Here is a 26013-nt window from a genome sequence, read left to right on the forward strand (position 1 = left end):
AATTTTTAGGGGCGGCCAAGGTAGGAGTAAGGAGAAAGAATGAAAAAGAGGAAAATTTAAAACACCGATTTGTTTTTAAGAGCATATGGAACAGTTACTTAATAGCTCCTTATTTACAGACTAGATTTATTCCTTATTCCAAAAATATTTCAATTGAACCGGATGAAAAATGACACCACGCTTATCCAGATGACACAGATTGATGTTTCGGCGTGTCTCCCATAAGTACAGCATTATTTCTAAACTCAAGGAACAATTCATTCGCACCAGGAAACAGCTGCGTTCCTTTATTAGTCCGTTTTCTTGCAGTTAAACAAGTAACTGATGCCAAATTGAGTAGTTTTACTGACAACATGACTCGTGCATGCGATGTGATTTACATGTATTTGACGATGCTGGTGCTGATTCCGCATTTAACATTTGACGATGCCACTATGGCTGAAGTACATTAGGACTTTGTTTTTATGAAACAGACCTGATGATGGTCATTAAAGTCTGTTAAACAAAAAAGATTGTGACCATAGAAGTAAATTAAAGGAAACTTATTACACATACGGGTCACTGTGTTTTTTCGCGACGATGTCGCAACTAGTGAAGATGCCAAATTTGTTTCCGCGGATATACCCAGTTGAGTTCATTCCTACTTCTTCGTATTTCAATTATTTTGGGAACTTCAGAAATTAAGGACAAGAATTGTGGTCTTCAGTCAGTTTTAAAGACATTGAGGACAACGCATGAAAACTGAGGGCAGTCCCCAGAAATCGAGGACGTCTGGTCAGCCGGCCGCTGTGACCGAGCGGTTCTATGCGCTTCCGCGCTGCTGCTACGGTCGCAAGTTCGAACCTTGCCTCGCACATGGATGTTTGTCATGTCCTTGGGTTAGTTAGGTTTAATTAGTTCTAAGTTAGGGGACTGATGACGTCAAATGTTAAGTCCCATAGTGCTCAGAGCCATTTGAACCATTTATTTTTTGAACGTCTGTTCACCTTGGTTTAATGATTTAAAAGTATAAAAGGATGGTGGCGGTGAAGGGGGGTTGGGGGTAATGGTGAGACCAATAGTTCTTTTTTTCAATTCTGCCTAGGGTGGCAAAACGCCTAGCAGGGGCCCTGACGTAGCCTAGACTCTCACTGCATTTTCTGGACAGGCATCTGGACAGAAATATAGAGTAATGATACAGGATATTTCCATTGTTATCTAGCTATTCGACTGTCATTTAGCACTTAATGACATCAAATGGTTCAAATGGCTCTGAGCACTAAGGGACTTAACTTCTAAGGTCATCAGTCCCCTAGAACTTAGAACTACTTAAACCTAACTAACCTAAGGACATCATACACATCCATGTACGAGGCGGGATTCGAACCTGCGACCGTAGCGGTCGCGCGGTTCCAGACTGTAGCGCCTAGAACCACTCGGCCAACTCAGCCAGCTTTAATGACATCAAAATGGCTTACAAAATCTGAAGGTATCAACGCCTTTTTAAAAATATTGTTACCTCGTTAGCGCAGCTGCTCTATGTTGCAATGGGTTTGTTAATTACTGGAAAAACTGTGTATTATATGTTAGGTAATTAAGAGCAGTGCAGTTATGTGCATTAGTGTCAAAAATATTTTAAAAAAACACCGATTAATCATGTAAGCTTCAATTTAAGGCAGTTTCATAAACTGTGAACTTGAGCAGATTTTCATCCATCCACACAATCGAAGCAGCTTAGAGTGTATCCAGGATGCACAAATATATCGTTTGCAGTTTATAGAGATCACCTTTTTATCCGATGACTGAGGATACAGGAAACACATCCTCCGTTTCACTGGACCAAAATTCTGCATCGAAGAAGGCAATGGCTTATTGGGAATTGGGCAACGCAGTGGCGTCCAAACATTTCTCTTAGGTTCCTCTCCTGACCACTTATGACGGTTGCCCGCGCAGAAAGTGTTCCGTTTTGTTCCTTCACTAATTCGTTCACACTCACCACTATGTGATATATCTATTTCAGATTCAGTATCGTGTTCACTGTCGCTTTCACGATCACTTCCATTGGTGGTTTCTGCATCAAAAACCACTGAGCGACAACAGCCTCAAAATCGGGAGCTGAAACATCCAATCTGTTGTTGTTTGCTATACCGAGTTATATTTCAGCACGTAATGCAAAACATAAAGTGTTTAAAATTATTTCATTCCTAATGTAAACTGTGTGGTGCGGTCGCGTCATACCCCCGGGAACTTACATACCAAGTTAAACTAACAGCAGCTTGCAGCAACGACGGTTCACTACAAACGCTCATAACGAACGAAAGTTACTGATGTGCAGAAGTGCGTAGTACGGAAAAATCCTGCGTTATGCGCATTGGAATGTTGGAGGACGTATCCTGATACCACAAAACACCGACTGAAGGTTAAGTGTTCCTCACGCGCCCTATAGTTACTGCAGAATAATGAGTACCATGCATTAATTCGACTGTCTAAGATCGTTGTCGACGGTTTGTGCAGTATATTAACCCCAGATTACTAAATCCTAGTAAAATTTACGATTGCAGTTGGTATGTATCTGTGATTCCTGTCAATCTGGTCACATGAGCGACACGGGATCATGAGTACCTTCATGACAATATTGTTGTTAACAATGGTTTGCTGCAATTAATAATGGTTTGCCATGGTCGAAGGGATTTGACTTCGACCGCGGCATAATAGCCCAGAATATTTCATTTTTCATGTGTTCAAATGTGTGTGAATTCCTAAGGGACCAAACTGCTTAGGTCATCAGTCCCTAGACTTACACACTACTTCAAGTAACTTAAACTAACTTATGCTAAGAACAATACACACAGCCATGCCCGAGGGAAGACTCGAACCTCCGGCGGGAGAGGCCGCGCAGCCCGTAACATGGCGTCTCAAACCACGTGACCACTCCGCGCGGCGGAATATTTTATTAATTGTGGCAATTCGGGCAGTGAAAGATTTCATTTTACAATGATTTGCTGACATTGGTGCTCTTTTGAAAATATTACGAATGTTTTCTAATGGTGTGCCCGTCTTCTAGTGTGCCTCTGCATCTACATGTATATTATGCAATTCAGACTTAGGAGCCTGGCAGAGGATTCATCGAACAACTTTCATGCTAGTCGTCTACCGTTCCACTCTCTAACAGCTTTGTCGGTATATTTGGTTTTCTTGCTTAGGATTTACTTCAGCGTGGCATCTTAAGTGAAGATTCTAGCCGTCAAAGTTAGAACAGTGGTCGTTTATATCACATTGCCCTCTTTCTGAGCTACCGAAGCTACTGAAATTAGGACACTTTGGATGGCGATGAGTTCGATTTAGACACTAACGTACTGGGTGATTTTCTCGGGAAATTTCACCTGAGCAGCAGCAGCAACAGAACCGACGACCACGTCAATCGAGAAGAGTCTGTTCATTTCGTCCTTCAAGCAAATGGAGAATGACGACATTTTGCAAGCAACAGTGTAGGTCTTGCTTAACTTGCAATAATAGTGTCTCCAGCAGAAGACTCTGCTCGTTTTGCATGCAAAATGCTATTGGAAACATAAATATTTGTACCTAATGCATAACATAAATTATGACTTCTTTTCCAATAACATTCTGAGCAGTAAAACTGTCATGATAGGGTATAAAACAGTTCATTCTGTATTTATTTTGTATGTACTATACCATTGGAGGCCCAATAATTTAATTAACTACGGTATAACCTATGGATTATGATTTCCCCCACGACCTTTACTGTTCTAGAACTAAAGAAAACTACAGAGTTTTAAGAACGCACTGTTCGATATATTGTACTGTCTAGGTGTCCGACTTTGGCCAGGGAGGTCCGGCTTTCTACGGTCGTCCTCTTCCACACAGTACAAGGCTGCTCTGTTCGGCTTTTGTTAACGCTTTCTAGCGAGGTAGATAACGTACCACTAAAGCCTGATCCTTGCTATCTACCGAAGGAGGAATAAAGAGCTGTACGTCAAACGGGCCTACTTGGAGAAGGAGTGTCACCACAGGACATTTTAATTTCTACTGTCTATACTTTTAGAAAAAAATTCATAAAACTTTGTCACCATGACCAGGAAGGTTTGAGGACTCACACTCATCACAGCGAAAGTTCAAAAACGTAGAAAAATACCTTTTTTTTTACATGTGAAATTGCATCATTTTTTTCATTTATTACTGGCTGCGTTTGTTGCTATAGGTACACTTTTCTTCCTAAGTAAGAGAGATACTTCGATGAATTTTTCATAGCATACAAACAGTAGTTACAGGTATATGAAACTCTAGAATTTTCCAAATCTATTAAGAAACTGTGGTAAAAATTGAGATAATTAACTATAAAACTTGAGTTTTTTCTAAACATGAAGTTTAAAATGTAGCAGTTCATTCATTTTTTCATAAATTAAATAACTTCTAGAGTTTCATAAACCTGTAACTATGGTTTGTATGCTATACAAAATCTCTCTTACTTAGGAAGAAAAGTGTACCTATAGCAACAAATGCAGCCAGTAGTAAGTGAAAAACTGATGAAATTTCACATGTAAAAAAAAAAAGTTTTGTTACGTTTTTGAGCTTCCACTGCTAAGAGTATTAATCCTGAGTTCTTTCTGGTCATGCTGTTAAAAGTTTTATGAATTTATTTGTAAAAGTATACACAGTGGAAATTAAAATGTCCTGTAGGTGCCCCTCCTGCTCCAAGTCGGACCGTTTGACGTCCTACCCCGCTTAAGACTGTATACATTTACATGGTGGTCCATTGATCGTGACCGGGCCAAATATCTCACGAAATAAGCGTCAAACGAAAAACTACAACCAACGAAACTAGTGTAGCTTGAAGGGGGAAACCAGATGGTGCTACAGTTGGCGGTCTAGATGGCGCTGCTGTAGGTGAAACGGATATCAACTTTTTTTTTTTTTTTTTTTTTTTTTTTTTTTAATAGGAACCCCCAATTCTTATTACACATTCTTTTAGTACGTAAAGAAATATGAATGTTTCAGTTGGACCACTTTTTTCCCTTTGTGATAGATGCAGCTGTAATAGTCACAAACATGGCTCACAATTTTTGACGAACAGTTGGTAACATGTAGGTTTTTAAAATTAAAATACACAGCGTAGGTGCGTTTGAACATTTTATTTCGGTTCTTCCAATGTGATACATGTACCTTAGTGAACTTATCATTTCTGAGAACGCATGCTGTTACAGCGTGATTACCTGTAAATACCACATTAATTCAATAAATGGGCAAAATGATGTCCGTCAACCGAATGCATATGGCAAAACGTGTAACGACATTCCTCTCAACAGCGAGTAGTCGCCTTCCTTAATGTTCGCACATGCATTGACAATGCGCTGACGCATGTTGTCAGGCGTTGTCGGTGGATCACGATAGCAAATTCCTTTAACTTTCCCCACAGAAAGAAATCCGGGGTCGGCAGATCCGGTGAACGTGCGGGCCATGGTATGGTGCTTCGACAACCAATCCTCCTGTCATGAAATATGCTATTCAATACCGCTTCAACCGCACGCAAGCTATGTGCCGGACATCCATCATGTTGGAAGTACATCGCCATTCTGTCATGCAGTGAAACATCGTGTAGTTACATCGGTCGAACATTACGTAGAAAATCAGCATACATTGCAGCATTTAGATTGCCATCAATAAAATGGGAGCCAATTATCTTTCCACCATACGTTAACCCGCCAAGATCGCTAATGTTCCACTTGTCGCAGTCATCGTGTATTTTCCGTTGCCGAATAGTGCATATTATGCCGTACTGGCAACAATGTCACTGTGGCAATAATATTCGCGCTGTGAGGACCGCTTTAGAAATTGTGCACTATAAAAATCGGCAGTTTTAATATTTTTAAAAGAGAAATTGTTAACTTGGTATTTTTGAAACAAAGTTACTATTTACGTTCGCCATGGCAAATAATACATCAGAGGAATTCACTTTAAATAGAAATATACAACCTTCAATTGGTAGAAAAGGAACACTTTTAGGATGATTTTATTGTTCGTCTCTCTCTTTATCTATCAGTCCGACTGTTCAGAACCCTTTTTTTTCTCAGGAACGGGTAGACCTGTCAAGTTGGAATTTGTCACCTATTGAAGTCTACGCTCCTTTGTCGACGTAAAGAATGAAGCTTCTTAGTGAGTGCAGTCAAAAGATACGACCACATATGTAACATATTTTGATAGTCCCCAAAATAGTCATCGAAACCTACAGGGTTGAAATTTGGCAAGAAACAAGCTTTCACACTACAACCAAATAAAAACTCCGAAAATTATTTACTTGTAATTATATCACGCGAAAAATCTTCTTTTGTCATTTGCTATCCGACTTCGAACTTGAAACTAAAATATTCTCGAAAGTCTTGAAATCCCTGTCACCGATTCCTTGCCAGTATCAATGACAGTAACAGGTAAAAATCGTCTAAATCGTTGATTCCCGGTATGGATGATCTTTCTCTATATGTAATTAAGTTAATACGGAACGCTCAGTGCGTGAATCCCAAAATGCTTTTTTTTTGATCAGTTTTTCTTTTTCGCCTATGTCTTCCCCGTTCTGAAGAACCCGTCGGTGAGTGGATCATGAGATGAAAACTCAAACTGAAGTCTCAACATCACACCCCGCAATACGCACGTAAGTTCCTGTTCGCACATATATGAAGAGCGTCACATCGAAAGTAAAGTTTTCTTTGTTTACAGGTACGTATCTACAGTCTTGGTACTGATAAAAAAAACCTAACACGCCGCTAGAAAAACAAGAAACGAAGATTGAAGTTTAACGTCTCAATCGACAAGAGAACGCACATAAGTTCGGATAAAGTAAGGAGGAGCAAGAAAATCATGCAGGCTCAGAGGATCCATTCCAGCGTCGCAATTCAAGGAAACCACGGAAAACCTAAAATCTTGACAGCCAAATGGGGATTTGTTTTGTCGTCTTCCTAGACAACTACGAATTTTTAAGGTTTAAACTGCTATGTTGTGTTGATGAACTAATGTCGATATGTGTATGTTAATTGCTGAATTACATGATAATGGTTACAAAGTTGAAATAGTGTATCCAGAAGTAAATAAAATATCAGATTTTGAAAGCATTATCATTTAGACAATTCTGCGAGAGTGTAATTCCTAAGAAAAAGGAAAAAAAGGTGATTATTTATTTAGAAACAAACTTCTCTGCTTACTCGCTCAACAAGATTTGTGTGCGCGTGTGATGTAAGTATAGAAACGGAGCGAGTGAGAGCCTAATGCGGGTTGCATACTTCACAAATCTAGGCGGCGCTGTTACGTCAGTGCTACCGGGCCCAAGCCCACGAGAAAGACAGGACACGTCGCGTACGTGGCGAACTCACTCTCTCAACTCAGCAGACAAAATGCATTTATAAAACTGTTCCCTCGCAGCTGGCCGTGTGCGTACTAACGAGAAGTGCGTGTTTTACTGGAATCTGCTGTTATGAAGTCGTAAATATTATAACGGCTTGTTTATAGCATTTAGTCTCTTCTGCATAACAGTCCTCATTTCATACAAGAAGTGGTGCCTTATGCAACTGATAATCACTTTGGCATGATTTTAATTTTATTGTACCGCAGTACAGGCGTAACAAATTATAAGTAGGCCTATGGATTTCCGATTATTGTAGGACTAATAACAGTAAGACTCCATGATAGCGGATTACAGTAGAAGATGCATTCTCTACACGCCTAGTTACCAGATCTAGAAACGTAGTTTGTCTGCTGACTTGAGCGAGCTAGCGAGCTCAGCCTACCATCGTGACGTACGCGCCGCGGCCTGTTTTTCTCGTAGGCCTCGTAACTGGCTTCCTTCATTCCCGCTGTAGGCTCAAATGGCTCTGAGCACTATGGGACTTAACATCCATGGTCATCAGTCCCCTAGAACTTAGAACTGCTTAAACCTAACTAACCTAAGGACGGCACACAACACCCAGTCATCACGAGGCAGAGAAAATCCCTAACCCCGCCGGGAATCGAACCCGGGAACCCGGCATAGGAAGCGAGAACGCTACCGCACGACCAACCGCTGTAGTTCCACGAATAAGTCGAATCTGGGAACTGTGGCGCTTTCTCCACCATGAGAAAACACGTGTGCTGCGTCAGACAGAACTGAACACAAAGCAAATTCACTGTTTATACACCTGCGAAAAAAAACGCGCTGTTTCTCTATTCGTTTGGTCATGTCAGCTTGCGTTTATGGGCTAACAGTGAATTGTGTAGGTTATCATTCACAGCCGTAATTTAGTGTAGTAATTAATCACCATTCGCAGGTTCTGCTTTATCCCCATGTCATGTTCCCAGGTACTGTCGTTATCGACTCGGTAACGCCTCGAAAGCGTGTATGTGTCAACGTAATTGCTACATATTCCCTCAAAGGACATTAACTATTAAAATAAATTTACAGCAGTCTTCAAAAAAGTTTTGTATGTATAAATGTACCTGTAAAGAGAACTGTATTCACTGCCAACCGATCAGTCGTTATATTAAGTACATACCATACTTTATTAGTTAGCGACATGTGCCACGGATCATGTTGCACGATAGATCGTATGATGTGGAATGAGTCATTTTACGTTCACATCTCAAATTAATTTGTGCATATGGTTACATTCTGAACATTTCGAATATACATCCATGTACATGTATCCATGGACTATACAGGGTGGTCCATTGATCGTGACCAGGCCAAATATCTCACGAAATAAGCGTCAGACGAAAAACCTACAAAGAACTAAACTTGTCTAGCTTGAAGGGGGAAACCAGATGGCGCTATGGTTGTCCCGTTAGATGACGTTGCCATAGGTAAAATGGATATCAACTGCGTTTTTTATTACATATTCGTGTAGCATGTAAATAAATATGAATGTTTTAGTTGGACCACTTTTTTTGCTTTGTGCTGTACCTGTACACGCCATCCAAGCTCTGTTTGACTCAATGCCCAGGCGTATCAAGGCCGTTATTACGTTGTTCTGAGAACTGATTTCTCAGCATCTATGCACCCAAATTGCGTGAAAATGTAATCACATGTCAGTTCTAGTATAATATACTTGTCCAATGAATACCCATGTATCATCTGCATGTCTTCTTGGTGTAGCAATTGTAACGGCTAGTAGTGTAATATGCATACATATAGCAATTCTTACCAATCATGCTTAACACATTACCGTAATAGAAATTCTTCCACAGAATAGGAGTTGTCAAGGACAAACTTTCTCACTTGTTGTGCAGATTTTACTTTGGTCTCAGATTTTACTTTGGTCTTGTATAATATACACCGAAGGAAATAAAATCAACACAAAGGAGAAGTTGTGCGACATAAATGGAAGTTGGTAGGTGTGTTTCTACATCTGAAAGATTTTGGCGCATTAGTGTGGCGTTAGTAGCTCCACTTCTTCATATTCTTCTTCTTTCCCTTATGCCTTTGTCCCGCTGTTTGGCAGGGTCGGCATTGTTACAATAGGATTTCACATGGTTGATTTAAAGGGGTGGCTGGATGACCTTCCTGCCACCACCCCATATCTCTGGGACGGAATCAGTGTACCCTAGCTGTCTGCATCTGGTGTCAACCATGAAATAGTGTGAATGTGTTGCAAATGTCTGTGAGTCGTGTAACTGAGATGGGAAGTGGGAACCAGCCCAGTATTCATCTAGTGGTATGTGGAAAACCGCCTAAAAACCACATCCAGGCTGGTCGGCACACTGACCCACGTCGGTAATCCGCTGGGCGGATTCAATGCAGGGCTGGCGCGTCTACCCGAGTCCAGGAAGCAGCGCATTAGTGTTCTTGTTAACAGCTCCACTGTAAGGAGGCAAATCAGGTTTGCTTTGAATACACACTGCAACGGACGTGAGCGTTAGTTACCTTTAAGACTGGTTGTGGTCAGTTGATGTTAGTTAAGATTACCTTTAAGGCGACAAAGATAGCATTATCAACACCACAGAGTTTGAATGTAGCCACTGTACATGATTGCTGGCAGTAGTAGTTACGAGAACGTACTGTCGCAAGATGACCAGGCTCCAGATGGACACATTTCACTAAGAAGAGAGTCCACAGCTCGTGGTCTTGTGGTAGCGTTCTCGCTTCCCGTGCACGGGGTCCCGGGTTCGATTCCCGGCGGGGTCAGGGATTTTCTCTGCCTCGTGATGAATGGGTGTTGTCTTTCATCATCATTTCATCATCATTGACTCGCAAGTCGCTGAAGTGGCGTCAGCTAAAAAGGATTTGCAATTTCGGCGGCCGAACACCCCGCATGGGGTCTCCCAACCAACAAAACCATATGATCTTTCATTTCACTAGCAAGAGTGAAGACCATCATGATCGCGTGTGGTTCCGGCGCATCCTACTGCGTGGTCCGGGGTGCGACTTCGTATGACAATATAGCATTCTCGTGGTTATCCCACGCATCCTGACTGCAAATTTGTACGACAGTCTGGTGATTCGACCTGCTGAGTTGCCATTCATGAACAACATTCCATTGGGGAGCGGGGTTCCAACGCGATAACGCTCACCCACATACTGCTGTAACGCAACATACTGTACAGACTGTCGACAGGTTACTTTGGCTTGCTCGATCACCAGATCTATCTGCAGTGGATCACATATCGGACATCATCGGACGACAACTCCAACATCATCCACAACCAGCAGTCCTGTATTGACCGACAAAGCGCAACAGGCATAAACAGACATCCGGCATCTGTAAAACGCAGTGTACACTGCAGAGCCAAAGCAACTGGTACACCTGCTTTATATTGTATAGGGCCACTGCAAGTACTCGGAAGTGGCATGGACTTCAATAATATCTGAAGTAGTCCTGGAGGGAACTGACACCATGAATCCTGCAGAGCTGTCCATAAATCCGTAGGAGTACGAGGGGGTGGAGATCTCTTCTGCACAGCATGTTGCAAGACATCCCAGATATGCTCAATAATGTTCATGTGTGGGAAAACTGTTGTCCAGCGGAAGTGTTTAAACTCAGACGAGTTTCCTGGAGTCACTCTGAAGCAATTCCGGACGTGTGGGGTGTCGCATTGTTCTGCTGGAATTACCCAGGTCCGTCGGAATGTACGGTGGACACGAATGGATTCAGGTGATCAGACAGGATGCTTACGTACGTGTCGTTTGTCAGAGTCGTATCTAGACGTATCGGGAATATTACTCCAACTGCACAAGCCCTCCAGCTTGAACGGCCCCCTGCTGACATCTAGGGTCCGTGGATACGTAAGGATGTCGCCATCCGCGTACACATATATCCACTCGATACAATTTGAAACGAGAGTCGTCCGACCAGGCAACTTATGTCCAGTAATCAACAGTCCAATGTCGGTGTTGACGGGTCCAGGCGAGGCGTAAAGCTTTGTCTCGTGCAAACTTCAAGGGTACACGAGTGGGCCATCGGCTCCGAAAACCCACACCGATGATGTTTCGTTGAATGGTTGGCATTGCTGGCCCAGCACTCTCATCTGCAACAGTTTGTGGAAGCGTTGCGCTTCTGTCACGTTGAACGATTCTCTTCAGTGCAAGATCTTTTTCTGGCCGCATCGATTTGATGTTTTACCGGATTCCTGATATTCACGATACACTCGTGAAATGGTCGTACGGGAAAATCCACACTTCATCGCTACCTCCGAGATGCTGTGTCTCATCGCTCATGCGCCGACTATAATACCACGTTCAAAGTCACGTAAATGTTGATAACCTGCCACTGAAGATGCAGTAACCGATTTAACGAAAGCGCCAGACACATGTCTTATACGAGGGTCAGTCAAAAATTAATGCCTCCTATTTTTTTTTCTACGTTTAATTGTCAGGAAATTTAAATGCAATTACATAGGTTGAAAACCACAACATTGAGGATCATTTTGTCATTTTTCAATGTAATCTCCGCCCATCTCTACAGTTTTGGTCCATCTTTGAACAAGGGCATGTATCCCAGCACGGTAAAAATCACAGCTCTGCTTCCTAAGCCATTGACGCACGGATGTTTTGACGGCCTCCTCATCTTCAAAATGAATCCCACGATGAGCTTCTTTTAGTGGCCCGAACAGATGGAAGTCTGATGGTGCCAGGTCAGGGCTGTATGGGGGATGAGGCAAAACTTCCCAACCAATTTTGACAATCTCGTCAGTGGTGTGACGACTGGTGTGTGGTCTTGCATTGTCATGCAAAAGAAGAACATCTGCCATTGATTTTGTTGGGCGAACTCGCTGAAGACGTGCTTTAAGTTTTTTGAGGGTTATGACGTATTGAACAGAATTTATTGTGCATCCCTGCTCCAAAAAGTCAACCAGAATTACACCCTCTGTATCCCAGAAAACTGTTGCCATAACTTTCCCTGCCGATCGCACAGTTTTGAATTTTTTCTTCCTCGGCGAGCTTGTGTGACGCCACTCCATTGACTGCCTCTTCGATTCGGGTTAAAAAAAAATGCACCCATGTTTCGTCCCCGGTCACAATTTTTTTCAGAAACTCATCTCCCTCCAAACGGAAGCGCTGCAAGTGTTGGGAGGCTATTGTTTTCCTTGCCTCTTTATTCTGATCGGTTAACATTCTTGGAACCCACCGTGCACAAACTTTTGAGTACCCCAATTGTTTAATAATCGTGATCACACTGCCTTTACTAAGAGAAATAATGCGACACACTTCATCTGCAGTCACCCGACGGTCACCACGAATGATGTCATCAACTTGCTGAATGTTGTGTGGAGTCACTGCACTCACCGGCCTGCCGCTCCGCTTTTCGTCAGTCAACGATGTTTGCCCTTCAGCTTCCTTACAACGACGAACCCATCGTCTAACAGTGCTGACATCCACTGTCACAACACCATACACCTTCTTCAGTCTTTCATGAATGCGTATGGGCGTTTCACCTTCTGCATTCAAGAATTCAATCACACAACGCTGTCTCAAACGAACATCGATGTCGGCCATCTTACAAACTTCTGCTGTGCTGCCACCTGTTGACACAGAAAGTTACTACTGCAGTGGATTGCAGAAGAAGGTTTGAGGAATGGCGCCAAATTCTAATTTTTCACTTAACTTAATTTTTTTAAGTAGAAAAAAAATGGGAGGCATTACTTTTTGACCGACCCTCGTACGTATAGGCGTTTCCGTCCGGAGCGCCGTGTTGTGCCTGTTTACATATCTCTGTATTTGAATACGCATGCCTACATCAGTTTCTTTGGCGCTTCAGTGTATGTGCGTTTCTGTGCTTGCATTCAACGTTCTGGCAGTTAGACCGGTTAGGGATGTACCAGCCTCTTCCATTTGAAACGGCTTATCTCGCGCTTACGTTAACTTGTTATCTTGCAATGTTAATCACATAAACAGACGTATTCCTGAAATTTCATTAATCTCCGTTATTTATATTTTAGTGCTGCGTTTTTTTCCCGTCAGTGCATATGACTTGCTTTTGTCGTTAGGCAGGTCGGATGTTTTGTGACATTTCAACTTGTACTTGAGAATGACTCTATCGTCGAAATCATGATTGCGTGAAATAAATGAGTAGCAATTTACAGTTAAAAGGCGGAATTTTCTTTCAGAAAGATTGCGTATGTAGCGGGAATGCTGCGAGTCCGCTGTTATACTTGCGTACTGGTGTACTCGCTGTTCTTCCTGAGCGAGTCGAGTACACCTGTACCCGACAAAAGATCCAGTCTACGTTCACACGGAGGCGGTGTATTCGGAGATGACGTCACAAGACTCGCTGGCGAGTTTAAAGCGAGTATACCAGCTCTTTTCTGACGTGTAGCGTGTTGGAGCGGGGCCAACGAGATATACGGGCCCTGCAAACGAACCTGTGACGTCACACTAGTCGGGTGTCCGCTACACTCCCCGAACGCTCGGCCCTTGCAGGCCCACGGTAAATCAGTATTTAATTGAAAAGGTGCCCAATAAATGTCTTAATCTTGTCGTGTGCTAAGGATTCAAACACGCAGTCAACAATTACTAAATTCGTCTGAAATAGTTACTCGCTCCCTGCCAGAGAGAACTGCTGGCACTCGTAAGACCTGCAGTGTAAAGCGCTGCTACGTACGCACCACGGTTTGTCTTCCTTGTGGGCTACGTGTTGCAGTCTTCATGGTTTCCTAGAACTAGTCATTGTCAGTTAACGATTCCCTGTAGCGTCCATTATAGTACCAGGAGACAGAGATCGATAAGCGGAACTCTATGGTCTCAGCAATGGTGGGGTGATATACGAGGGTCACTCCAACAGAAATGCACACTTTTTTTTAATCCATCTTTTATTCTACATGTTCGAAAGTTTTACAGTGTCTAGATACATCCTTTAGGAACAATATTTCCATTTTTCCACATAATTTTCATCCCTCTCAAATGCCTTACGCCATCTTGGAGCCAGCGCCTGTATATGAGCACAGTAAAATTCTGGACCAACCTGTTGGAGCCACTGTTTGGCAGCGTGCACAAGGGAGTCATCATCCTCAAACCTTGCTCCACGAAGAGAGTCTTTCAGTTTCCCAAAGAGATGATAGTCACATGGAGCCAGGTCAGGACTGTAAGGCGGGCGTTTCAGTGTTGTCCGTCCGAGTTTTGTGACCGCTTCCATGGTTTTTTGACTGACATGTGGCCGTACATTGTCGTGCAACAGCAAAACATCCTGCTTTTGCCGATGTGGTCGAACACGACTCAGTCGAGCTTGAAGTTTCTTCAGTGTCGTCACATATGCGTCTGTCAGCAGTCACCAATTCGTTAACTCTCTGGACACTGGTTCAGATGGCTCTGAGCACTATGGGACTCAACATCTGAGGTCATCAGTCCCCTAGAACTTTGAACTACTTAAACCTAACTAACCTAACGACATCACACACAGCCAGGTCCGAGGCAGGATTCGAACCTGCGACCGCAGCGGTCGCGCGGTTCCGGACTGTAGCGCCTAGAGCCGCTCGGCCAACCCGTCTGGCGCTCTGAACATTGTCTGGAGTGTGTGCAGTACGAGGCTTGCCGCTGCGAGGACAATCCTCACCTTTGCCGTGCCCGCTTTCATCACGTAACCTGCTTGCCCACTGACTAACTGTACTGCGATAGACAGCAGCATCTCCATACACCTTTTTCAACCTCTTGTGGATGTTTCCCACTGTCTCGTTTTCACAGCACAGGAATGCAATGACAGCACGTTGCTTCTGACGAACGTCTAGTGTAGCAGCCATCTTGAAGACATGCTGTGACGGCGCCACTCACGGGAGCGGGTTGAACTAAGTTTGAAAACAAGCGGGAAGGATGTCTCTAGACACTGTAAAACTTTCACACACGCAGAATTTTACAGAAATAGTGTGCATTTTTTTTGGAGTGACCCTCGTATGTAATCAGTGCGCAAGTGCCAGTGATAAAGGCAAATTGTAACTTCAAACTCATACAGCGAAAGAGCTAAAAACATAATTTGTTTTTTATCAATAACATTGGCTTTACATCGGTAAAAATAACTGCGCAGCCCTGATAGTTGCCTTAAAATTGCTGTATATCGAATGATTTATAAGTTAAACATACCCTACTGATCGAAATACGCTTTTCCAGAGCGTACTAAGCTCCTTTTCCTAGCAAATCTGGGCGAATGGAAAGATATACAATATCCGTCTATTACTTTCAAACGACATTTTAAAAAAAATAGGCCAGATGCGACTACCACCCGTGTGCCGAGAGTTCCGCAGACTTAATTATGTATACAGACGGTTCAGCCATTCCGGAAATCGAGGATCTCGATGATTCTTGCCTGTTATCGAAATATCGGTTCTAGAATTCTGAGACTTTCGAGAATGTTGTAATTTCAAATTTGAAGTAGGATAACAAATAACTAAAGGAATATTTTCTTCGTGTGATATAATTACACAGTAACAATTTTATGATTCTTCTCCTTTGCTTCTACTGTGAAACACTCCTTCATGATAAATTTCGTGATTCTAGACCAACGGGAAGTACCCTACAGATTTTGATGAGTCAGTTTTCAAGTAACAAAATATGTGACATAAATGACCATATCTTTTGAGTGCACTGTCTTAGAAGGTTCAATTTTTTACATCACCAACGGACTGTAGACCTCAGTATGAGGCATAAATTTCAAACTGAAAACAGCGGCTTCTGAGAAACAGGGGTCGTAACAGACGGACGAATAGACAGTCTGGTAGAAAATGACAAAAATCTTTTTTTTCATGTGATATAACTACAAATTCACAATTTTAGCATTTTTTCGTTGAGTTGTAGTGTGAAACCTTGCTTTTTGCTAAATTTCACGATTGCAGGTCAAGGGGAAGTATTCTAAAGGTTTTGATGAGTGAGTATCGATTATCAAAATATGTGACAAAAATTTCCATATCTTTTGGTTACATTGACGTAGACGGTTCACTTTCTTTGTATCGAAGAGGGACCGTGGACCTTAGTAGGTGACACAAAATTCAACATGATACATCACCCGCTCACGGGGAAATGGGTTTTGAACAGTTGGACAGTCGCACAGACAGACAGTCGGACATACAACAAAATGATCCTGTTACGGCGTAAAGTCAAGAGCAGGCACGCCACTAGGGAACGGTAGAGCAGAGAGGGCTGTGCGAAAACGTCAGTCAATCGCACGCTGATGAACCCCTCTCCAGGACAACAACGCGACAGCAGCGGCGTCTGTGCGAAGAGGACATAAGCGCCACTCCCGTCTGGTCGCAGCCCAGTCCAAGAGAAGCATCAAGACTAGCTACCTGAGGAGAAGCACCAAAGTTCCTTGCCTGCTTGTACACTCTATGTAGCTCAATCTTGGAATTCTTACACTGAAGAAACTTGTTTATATCCGTATGTCGCCCTTTGCTTGCGACACATCTGTAGTACTCAAGGTTAAGTATTGTCATTTACTCTTCTGTACTAAAATTCAATAATACCATTTACTTGAATTGTTGTCTAGCGACCTGAGAAGACAGGTTTCCTGGACACCCCATCTTGGATGACTGGGCAGGATTCATCAGATCCTATGAGCGTTCCATTTCTACCAATTAAAGTAGAGAACCTCAATTACACGAATGGTTTCCCACTTTCTTGCAAATACGAGGGGGGGCCCAAAAGAAGCCGGACTCCGAGGGCGCTGCCACTCGTAGATGTAGTGCAGGGTTCTCACGCTAGATGGTGTTAGTAGAGACCTCCATGAAACAGCTGTGCAGATGGCGTCAGTGTACAGCTGAACGTGCAAGTGTGGTATTACGTTTCTCTGACTGTTGGCGAGTTACCTCCGGAGACACACCAAATGCTTCAGGAAGCTTTCCAGGAGGACACTATGGGCCGCACACAGGTTTTCGAGTGGTTTGGGCGCTTTAAGGGGGTTAGGACGTCAAACGGGCCGACTTGGAGCAGGCGAGGCACCACAGGACATTTTAATTTCAACTGTCTATACTTTTACAAATAAATTCATAAAACTTTGCCAGCATGACCAGGAAGGATTCAGAATTCACACTCATAGGAGTGGAAGTTCGAAAACATAACGAAATGATATATATTTTTTTACATGTGAAATTTCAACATTTTTTTCACTTACTAACGGCAGTATTTGTTGCTATAGGTACACTTTTCTTCATAAGTAAGAGAGATGCTTCGATTTTTGCACAGCATACAAATCATATTTAAAGGTGTATGAAACTCTAGAATTTCCTAAATCTATTAAAAACTGTGGTAATAATTGAGGAAATTAACTATAAAATTTGTGTTTATTTCTAAACATGAAGTTTAAAATATAACACTTCATTCGTTTTCTCATAAATTAAATAAATTCTAGAGTTTCATATACCTGTGAGTATGGTATGTATGCTGTGCAAAATTCATCGAAGAATCTCTCTAACTTATGAAGGAAAGTGCACATATAGCAACAAATGCAGCCATTAGTAAGTGAAAAAATGATGAAATTTCGAACGTAAAAAAAAATTATTTTTTTATGTTTTCGAACTTTCACAGCAATGAGTGTGAATCCTGAATCATTCCTGGTGTTGGTGACAAAGTTTTATGAATTTATTTGTAAAATTATAGACACTGGAAATTAAAATGTCCTGTGATGCCTCTCCAGCTCCAAGTCGGCCCGTTTGACGTGTTACCCCCCCCCCCCCCCCCCTTAAAGGTGGTGAGATGTGTGCTGAAGACCAAGCTCGTTCTGGACGCTCTCCAACATCGCGAAATGAGGAGAACATTGAAAAGGTCCGCCAAAAGACCAACGAGGATCGTCGCCAAACGACCAACCAAATTTCTGCAGAGACAGGAATCAGTTGGAGCTCGTGCCATCGGATTTTGAGTGAGGATTTGCATATGAGACGTGTTGATGCTAAATTTGTTCCGCCCCTTCTTACACAAGAGCAAAAAACCATCCGCATGAATGTGTGTCAGGACTTGAAAACAGAGATTCTGGAAAGCCTGGAACATCATGTAACAGCAAGTCGCAACTTCCAGGAACCTCATCGCAAACCTTTTATTCATTGCTGAATCCTCATATGTTTCTAGATATGACTATGACTCCCCTAAACCATAAGTTTAGTCTATTCTGTCATGAGCGGCGGTCTTCACATTCGGCACACAGTTTAGCTTTATTTGCTTGCAATGTTGTTCGCGGTAAATTATGCAGTTTCCTTTTGCTCGATGGTGGTTCTGTAGTCGACCCCCATTAAAGACTGTGGTGAACCTTTCCAGAACAGTAGTAAGATGGATTTCCTAATGTTTTCTATTTCAGATTTTAGTTTCGAGTCTTAACATAACATTACTGATACATGAATAAACATATGTCCTTTGAATATTTTGACCATTCATTTCCCACCTCATTGACTTTTCTTTTGATGTTTCCTGGATTTAATGGTATGAGAATCGTTAAGGCAAAAGATGACAACAGTAAAAGATGAATTTAGCATATACTACTGTTTTATAAGTAGCTTTTTGGAGCTACAAAAACTATGAAGCTATTTTGGATTTTTATTATATCTGCGCCTGTGGAGGCAGTGACGGATGCTTGGTTAGATGAAACGCCTTTTTTTTTATTTCAGTCATCTGTCTTCTGATTCGTTTGATGCAGTCCTCCACGAATTCCTCTCCTGTACCAATCTCTTCATTTTAGTGTAGCACTTACAACTTACGTCTTCAATTGTTTGCGAGATGTGTTCCGATCTCGGTCTTTCTCTGCAATTTTTGCCCTCAACAGCTCCCTCTAGTACCATGGAAGTCATTCCCTGATGCCTTAAAGATGCACTATCATCCTGTCCCTTCTCCTTGTCACTGTTTTCCCCATGTTCATCTACATCTACATCTACATCTACATTTATACTCCGCAAGCCACCCAACGCCGTGTGGCGGAGGGAACTTTACGTGCCACTGTCATTGCCTCCCTTTCCTGTTCTACTCGCTTATGGTTCGCGGGAAGAACGACTGCCGGAAACCTCCGTGAGCGCTCGAATTTCTCTAATTTTACATTCGTGATCTCCTCGGGAGGTATAAGTAGGGCGAAGCAATATATTCGATACCTCATCCAGAAAAGCATCCTCTAGAAACCTGGACAGCAAGCTTCACCGCGATGCACAGCGCCTCTCTTGAAGAATCTGCCACTTGAGTTTGCTAAACATCTCCGTAACGCTATCACGCTTACCAAATATCCCTGTGACGAAACGCGCCGCTCTTCTTTGGATCTTCTCTGTCAACTCAACCTGGTACAGATCCCACACTGATGAGCAATACTCAAGTATAGGTCGAACGAGTGTTTTGTAAGCCACCTCTTTGTTGATGGACTACATTTTCTAAAGACTCTCCTAATGAATCTCAACCTGGCACCCGCCTTACCAAAAATTAATTTCCTTTCCGATTTTGCACAGGAACTCCTTATTCCTTACCCTATCAGTTAACTTGATTTTCAACATTAGACTACAGCAACACATCTCAAACGCTTAGATTCTCTTTACTCAGGGATTTCCCACAGTCCATGTTTCGCTTCCATACAACGCTGTGCTCCAAACGTACATTCTCAGAAACTTCTTCATCAAATTAAGGCCTATTTTTGATACTAGTATACTTCCGTTGGCCACGAATGCTGTTTTTTCCAGGGCTAGTCTGCCTTAGTTGCCCTCCTTGCTCCGTCCGTCATTGGTTATTTTACTGCCTAGGTAGCAGAATTCCTTAACTTCATCTACTTCGCTACCATCAATCCTCATGTTAAGTTTCTCGCTGTTCTCATTTCTGCTAATTCTCATTACCTTCGTATTTCTTCGATTTACTCTCAATCCATACTCTGTACTCATTAGACTGTTCATTCTGTTCAGCAGATCATGTAATTCTTCTTCACTTTCACTCAAGATAGCACTGTCATCAGCGAATCGTATCATTCATATCCTTTCACTTTTAATTTTAATTCCACTCCTGAATCTTTCTTTTATTTCCATCATTGCTTCCTCGATGTACAGATTGAACAGTAGGGGCGAAAGGCTATATCCTTGTCTTACATCCTTTTTAATATGACTACTTGGTTCTTGGTCGTCCTCTCCTACTACTCGCTCTTGGCTGTTGTACATTTTGTATATGACCCGTCTCTTACCCCTACTTTTCTCAGAATTTCGAAAATCTTGCGCCATTTTACACTGTCGAATGTTTTTCCAGATCGCCAACCCTATGAACGTGTCTTGATTTTTCTTTAGTCTTGCGTCCATTATCAACTGCAATGTCAGAACTGCCTCTCAGTTGCCTTTACCTTTCGTAAAGCTAAACTGATGGTCATTTAACATATAGTCAGTTTTCTTTTCCGTTCTTCTGTATATTATTCTTGTCAGCAACTTGGATGCATGAGCCGTTAAGCTGATTGTGAGATAATTCTCGCACTTGTCAGGTCTTGCTGTCTTCGGAATTCTGTGCATGATTTTTTCCGAAAGTCAGATGGTTTGTCACGAGACTGATACGTCGGTTTGTTGCCACTTTTCCCAATGATGTCAGAGTTTCTAACGGGATGTTATGTATCTCTTCTGTCTTATTTGGTTTTAATTCGTCCAAAGCTCTTTTAAATTAAAATGCTTGACCCCATATCTCGTCTAAATCGACTCCTGTTTCTGCTTATACCACATGAGACAAACTTCCTCCGTCATAGAGCCCTTCAATGTATTCTTTCCACGAAGTTTAACAGCGGAATTCCCGTTGCACTTGTAATGTTACCAACCTTGTTTTTAATATCACCGAAAGTTGGTTTAACTTTCTTATACGCTTTATCAGTCCTTCCAACAAACATTTCTTTTTCGAGTTCTTCAAATATTTTACGCAGCCATTTCCTCTTAGCTTCGCTGCATTTCCTATTTATTTCATTCCTCAACGACTTGCATTCCTGAATTCCCTTAATATTTTTGCACTTCCTTCCTTCTTTCGTCTATCAATTGAAGTATTTCTTCTGTTACCCACGGTTTCTTCGGAGTTCCCTTCTTTGTACCTATGGTTTTCTTTCCAACTCCTGTGATTCCTCTTTTTAGGGATGTCCGTTCCTCCACAACTGTACTGTCTGAGCTATTCCTTATTGCTCTATCTATAGCCTTAGAGAACATTAAGCGTATCTCGTCATTCCTTCGTACTTCCGTATCCCACTTCTTAGCGTATTGATTTTTCCTAACTAATCTCTTAAACTTGAGCCCACTCTTCATCACAACTACATTGTGATGTGATTCTGTATCTGCTCCTGGGTACGCCTTACAATCTAGTGCCTGATTTCAAAATCTCTGTCTCACCATGATGTAATCTAACTGAAATCTTCCCGTATCACTCGACCTTTTCCAAATATACCTCCTCCTCTAATGATTCTTGAACGGAGTATTCGCTATTATTAGCTGAAGTCTATTACAGAACTCAATCTGTCTCCTTCCTCATTTCTTTTCGCAAACCTACATTCACCTGTAACCATTTCTTCTGCTCCTACAAGTGCATTCCACTCACCCATGATTTTCATCTCGTTATAAGCTAGAATGTGACAAAGAAACAGCTTAAAGAGGTCTTTTAGGTTATCACAAACAATTACTGACACAAATTGTCAGTAACTGATGTTTATGTTGAATAAAACTTGAACATTCTCCTATCCGGTAAATTTGGCACGTCTTCTTTATTAATAAGTACTTACCATCAGTAACATATGAATGCTGTGCAGTACCAATTGATGTAGTGTGATCTGGTAATGGCCTTCTATGCGAAGTTGCCACCAGTGTCGAAGTATACGGTATCTGCGGTTACTGCAAGCGAGTAAATTCGTTGCATTATCTTTCCACGTTAATCTTGTACGTACTACTAATGTAGCTCGATCACACGTGCTTAGGACTCGCCTGGTATTGACAAAGCAATAGAGAAAAATGAATTTCAGGTGCCTCTCGGAGGAGATAACACCGTACAAGATTCTTTTACCGTTTTTTTCCAGCCTTTGGTCACACAAATGGTTTTGTAATCGATTTCGGCTTCTCAGAAAGTCATTGACTGATCTGTTTAAAAGAAAGAGAAAAGGGAAAAAGTGAAATGTTACAAACTCGAATTGATTTCTATATCCACCTGCAGGTACATGAAAAAGCTACATACTAACTCCCACAGTACAGCTCTGCTGTATGTAAATTATCCCGAGTGTGTAATTTCGTATCGTAGTATTTTTTCTTTATTGTAATTTCATTCCCATGCCCCATATGGGACAGGAAAGCGCTGGCAGCGGCACAGGTCACCGCTCTTCAGCGAATTGGCATTACAAAAATACAGAAGCGTGATTACATAAGAACGGGAGATAAAAAGGGGAACGTACAAAAACCACAGTAAACGGAGATGATGGGAGTGAAAATATACATTAAGATGGGGACATGCACTGGGGGACAGTTAAAAAAAGTCGATATAAAGTTCAAAGAACGCAGCTGGGAAATCAAAGTGCACTTAAAAACCACTGGAGGCAACCATTGGTTAAAAGTCGGCGACAGGGTAAAATTCACACAGAGCAAGACACTTAAAAAAGAACACTAGAAATGAGGAAGGTGCGGTGGGCGGGGGGGGGGGGGGGGGGCAGAGGGGAGGAAGAGGAAAAAAAGAGGGCAGGAGGCGCACCAATGGGCAGGAGATGGGCAGGGTGGCAGATGAAGAGGGAGTGCAGAGCACTGAAAGGGAGCATGGGAGGGGGGGATGCAGGAGGGGAAAGCCACTCAGGAGAAGGAAAGGGGAAAGGCAGCGCTGAGGAGGAGGCAGGAGGAAGATGGGGTTAGAGTTATTAGGGGGGGTAGACATCAGGGCAAAGCTCATCATCCAGGAGGGGTAGGTGCTGGAAGCTGCACTGGGAAAGGAGGTGGAGGGTGCAGATATGGAGAGTGGGTGGGACACAATGGTAAAGATACAGCAACAGGCTCAGGGTGGAGATGAAGGGGAACATCAGAGGGTGGGTGGTATTGAGTCAGCAGACAATATACAGGGTGTGGATGTGTTCAAGGAAAAGGAGAAGGTGGGGGAATGGGATGAGGTGGTAGATGATATGCATAGGGATGGAAGGCTGATACGAAAGGCGAGGCAGAGTGCATGGCATTCTAGGAATTGGAGGGCTTTATAGAACCTGGAAGGGGCGGAAGTCCAAGCAGCGCTGGCATAACAAAGGATGGGGTGGATCAAGGATTTGTAGGTACGAAGGAAGGATGTAGTCCCCATGTCTGGCAGGACAGGAGTTTCAGGAGGGAGTCTGTTGTGGGCTTTGTGTTGGATTGTAAGGAGATGGGGAGTTCAGGTGAGGTGGTCGTCGAGGGTGAGGCCAACGTATTTGAGGGTAGGAGTGAGGTGGATAGGATGGACATAAATGGTTAGGAAGAAATCATGGAAGAAGCTGGTGGTGCAGCCTATGATGATCACCTGGATCTTGGAGGGGTTGATACGAAGGAACCACTGGTTGCACCAAGTGGTGAACTGGCCAAAGTGGGTTTGGAAGGTATGGTGGGACCATTGAAGGGTAGGATGATGGGCTAGGAAGGAGGTGTTATCAGCAAATTGGAGGAGATGAACAGGTGGCGAAAGTTTGGGCATATCAGCAAAGATGGAGGGGAAAGAATGGAGCCTTGGTGTATGCCGACATGGGGAACGAATTTACGGGATAGTGCCATAGAAGGGATGACGGGAAAGGAAGGAAGCAACAAGATGGACGATATCGATAGGGAGAGCATAGGTCTGGAGTTTGAAGAGGAGTTCGGATGCCAGACACAATCGTAGGCGTTCTGGAGGTCAAGGGAAACAAAGATAGAGGAGTGATGGGAGTTAAGTTCGAGGGAAAGAAGGTCAGTAAGAATAAGGTGCTGGTCATCAGCTGAGAAGGAAGGCCAGGAGCCACACTGGGTAAGGGGAAGGAGGTGGTGCTGGTTAAGGTGGCGATGAATACGGTGGGAGAGGATGGTCCAAAGACCTTACTGGACACAGAGGTGAGGCAGATGGGATGATAGGCAGAGGTAACAGAGAGGGGGGTTTGTTGGGTTTAGGGAAGAGCAGGACATGGGGAGTCTTCCACAGGCCAGGATAAAAGCCAGTGGAGAGGAGGATATTGTACAGGGTAAGCAAGGACAGCCAGGAATGACATGGGGATTCCTTGAGGTGGTGGCAGGTAACAGCATCATGACCAATGGTGGTGTTGCGTTTTGAGCAGAGGACGAGTGTGATGTCGTGTGTGGTGATGGGAGTGTTGATGTCTGAGGGGTAACTGATCCAAGTACTGGAAACCAGGGGCGAGCGGTGGGACAGAGGTATCAGTGCGGTCAAGGAGGTGGGAAAGAGGGAGTAATCAAAATGGGGATCGTCAGGAATAGAGAATACCTCAGAGGGGTGGGTAGCAAAAGGGTTAGCCTTACTGAGGTTGTCAGGGAAGGGGTGATTGTCGTTGAGGATAGGGTCGTCCTTTATTCCTTTTATATACAGTATATTAAATGACTCTCTCATAACTGAGATGAATGCTGTAAAAGAATTCTGCGTACAAGACGGTTCCAAAGTTGCCCTTATAGCTTAAGCAGTTTCCCTGCTCTATGACACCAAATACAGTGTGGAAATTGATACAATCGACAAACTGCAGAGACGGATTCCTGACTGAAAATTGAGGAAAAAGTATCCTGTGAACATGTGTCCTGAAATCCATCGTTGTCATGGTAGATGTCGCTGGTGAATGAAAGTTCCACGGCCATGTGCCAAGTGGTCCTTGTGTGTTGCAGGCTGTGTGATTGATGCAATGTGCTGTAAGCAACTGAATGGTCCGGTAATCATTTCGGAAACAAGCCGAGATGGTGTCTGTGTACGGGCAAGAACATGAAAACAGTCGAAAGGCAACACAGCTGTACCAAAATAGGTGTCTTCACAGACGCCAACCACACCTCCCATTTTGGGAATTTGTGTGATCATGGGACCTTTCAGACAGACAAAGTGCACGGAGGTGGCGGACTATGCGTACCAGAGATCTGACAGACCAGGTTCTACTGGATTTTGAGACGGACCCTAATACATTCTCCAGGCAAGTGGTCCGTCAACATGCTCGAACCCGAAGTACGACTGTGTATGTCCCGCATGACAACCGCTACTGCAGCCGGTGTGGCCGAGTGGTTCTAGAGGCTACAGTCTGGAACCGCGTGACCGCTACGGTCACAGGTTCGAATCCTGCCTCGGGCATGGATGTGTGCGATATCCTTAGGTTAGTTAGGTTGAAGTAGTTCTAAGTTCTAGGGGACTGATGACCACAGCAGTTAAGTCCCATAGTGCTCAGAGACATTTGAACCATTTTTGAACAACCGCTACCATCCACACCACCTGCAACGGTTTCAAGAATTATTAGCAGCAGATTTCCCTCTACGGGAAGGGTTTTGTCGATATTTTTGCACCAGACCATCACAATTCTAGGATTTCTGCCATGAGCCTTCTTTAGCGACAAAGCAAACTCTAGCATAACTGGCATCAACCATCTGCATTATCGTCGCCTGTCGGCTACGGATAATTCTCAGGGAATGGTCGAGGCGTCTCATCAGCATCGGTTCAGTATC

Source organism: Schistocerca gregaria, chromosome 3 (assembly GCF_023897955.1).
Source record: "Schistocerca gregaria isolate iqSchGreg1 chromosome 3, iqSchGreg1.2, whole genome shotgun sequence".
Classification (NCBI taxonomy): domain Eukaryota; kingdom Metazoa; phylum Arthropoda; class Insecta; order Orthoptera; family Acrididae; genus Schistocerca; species Schistocerca gregaria.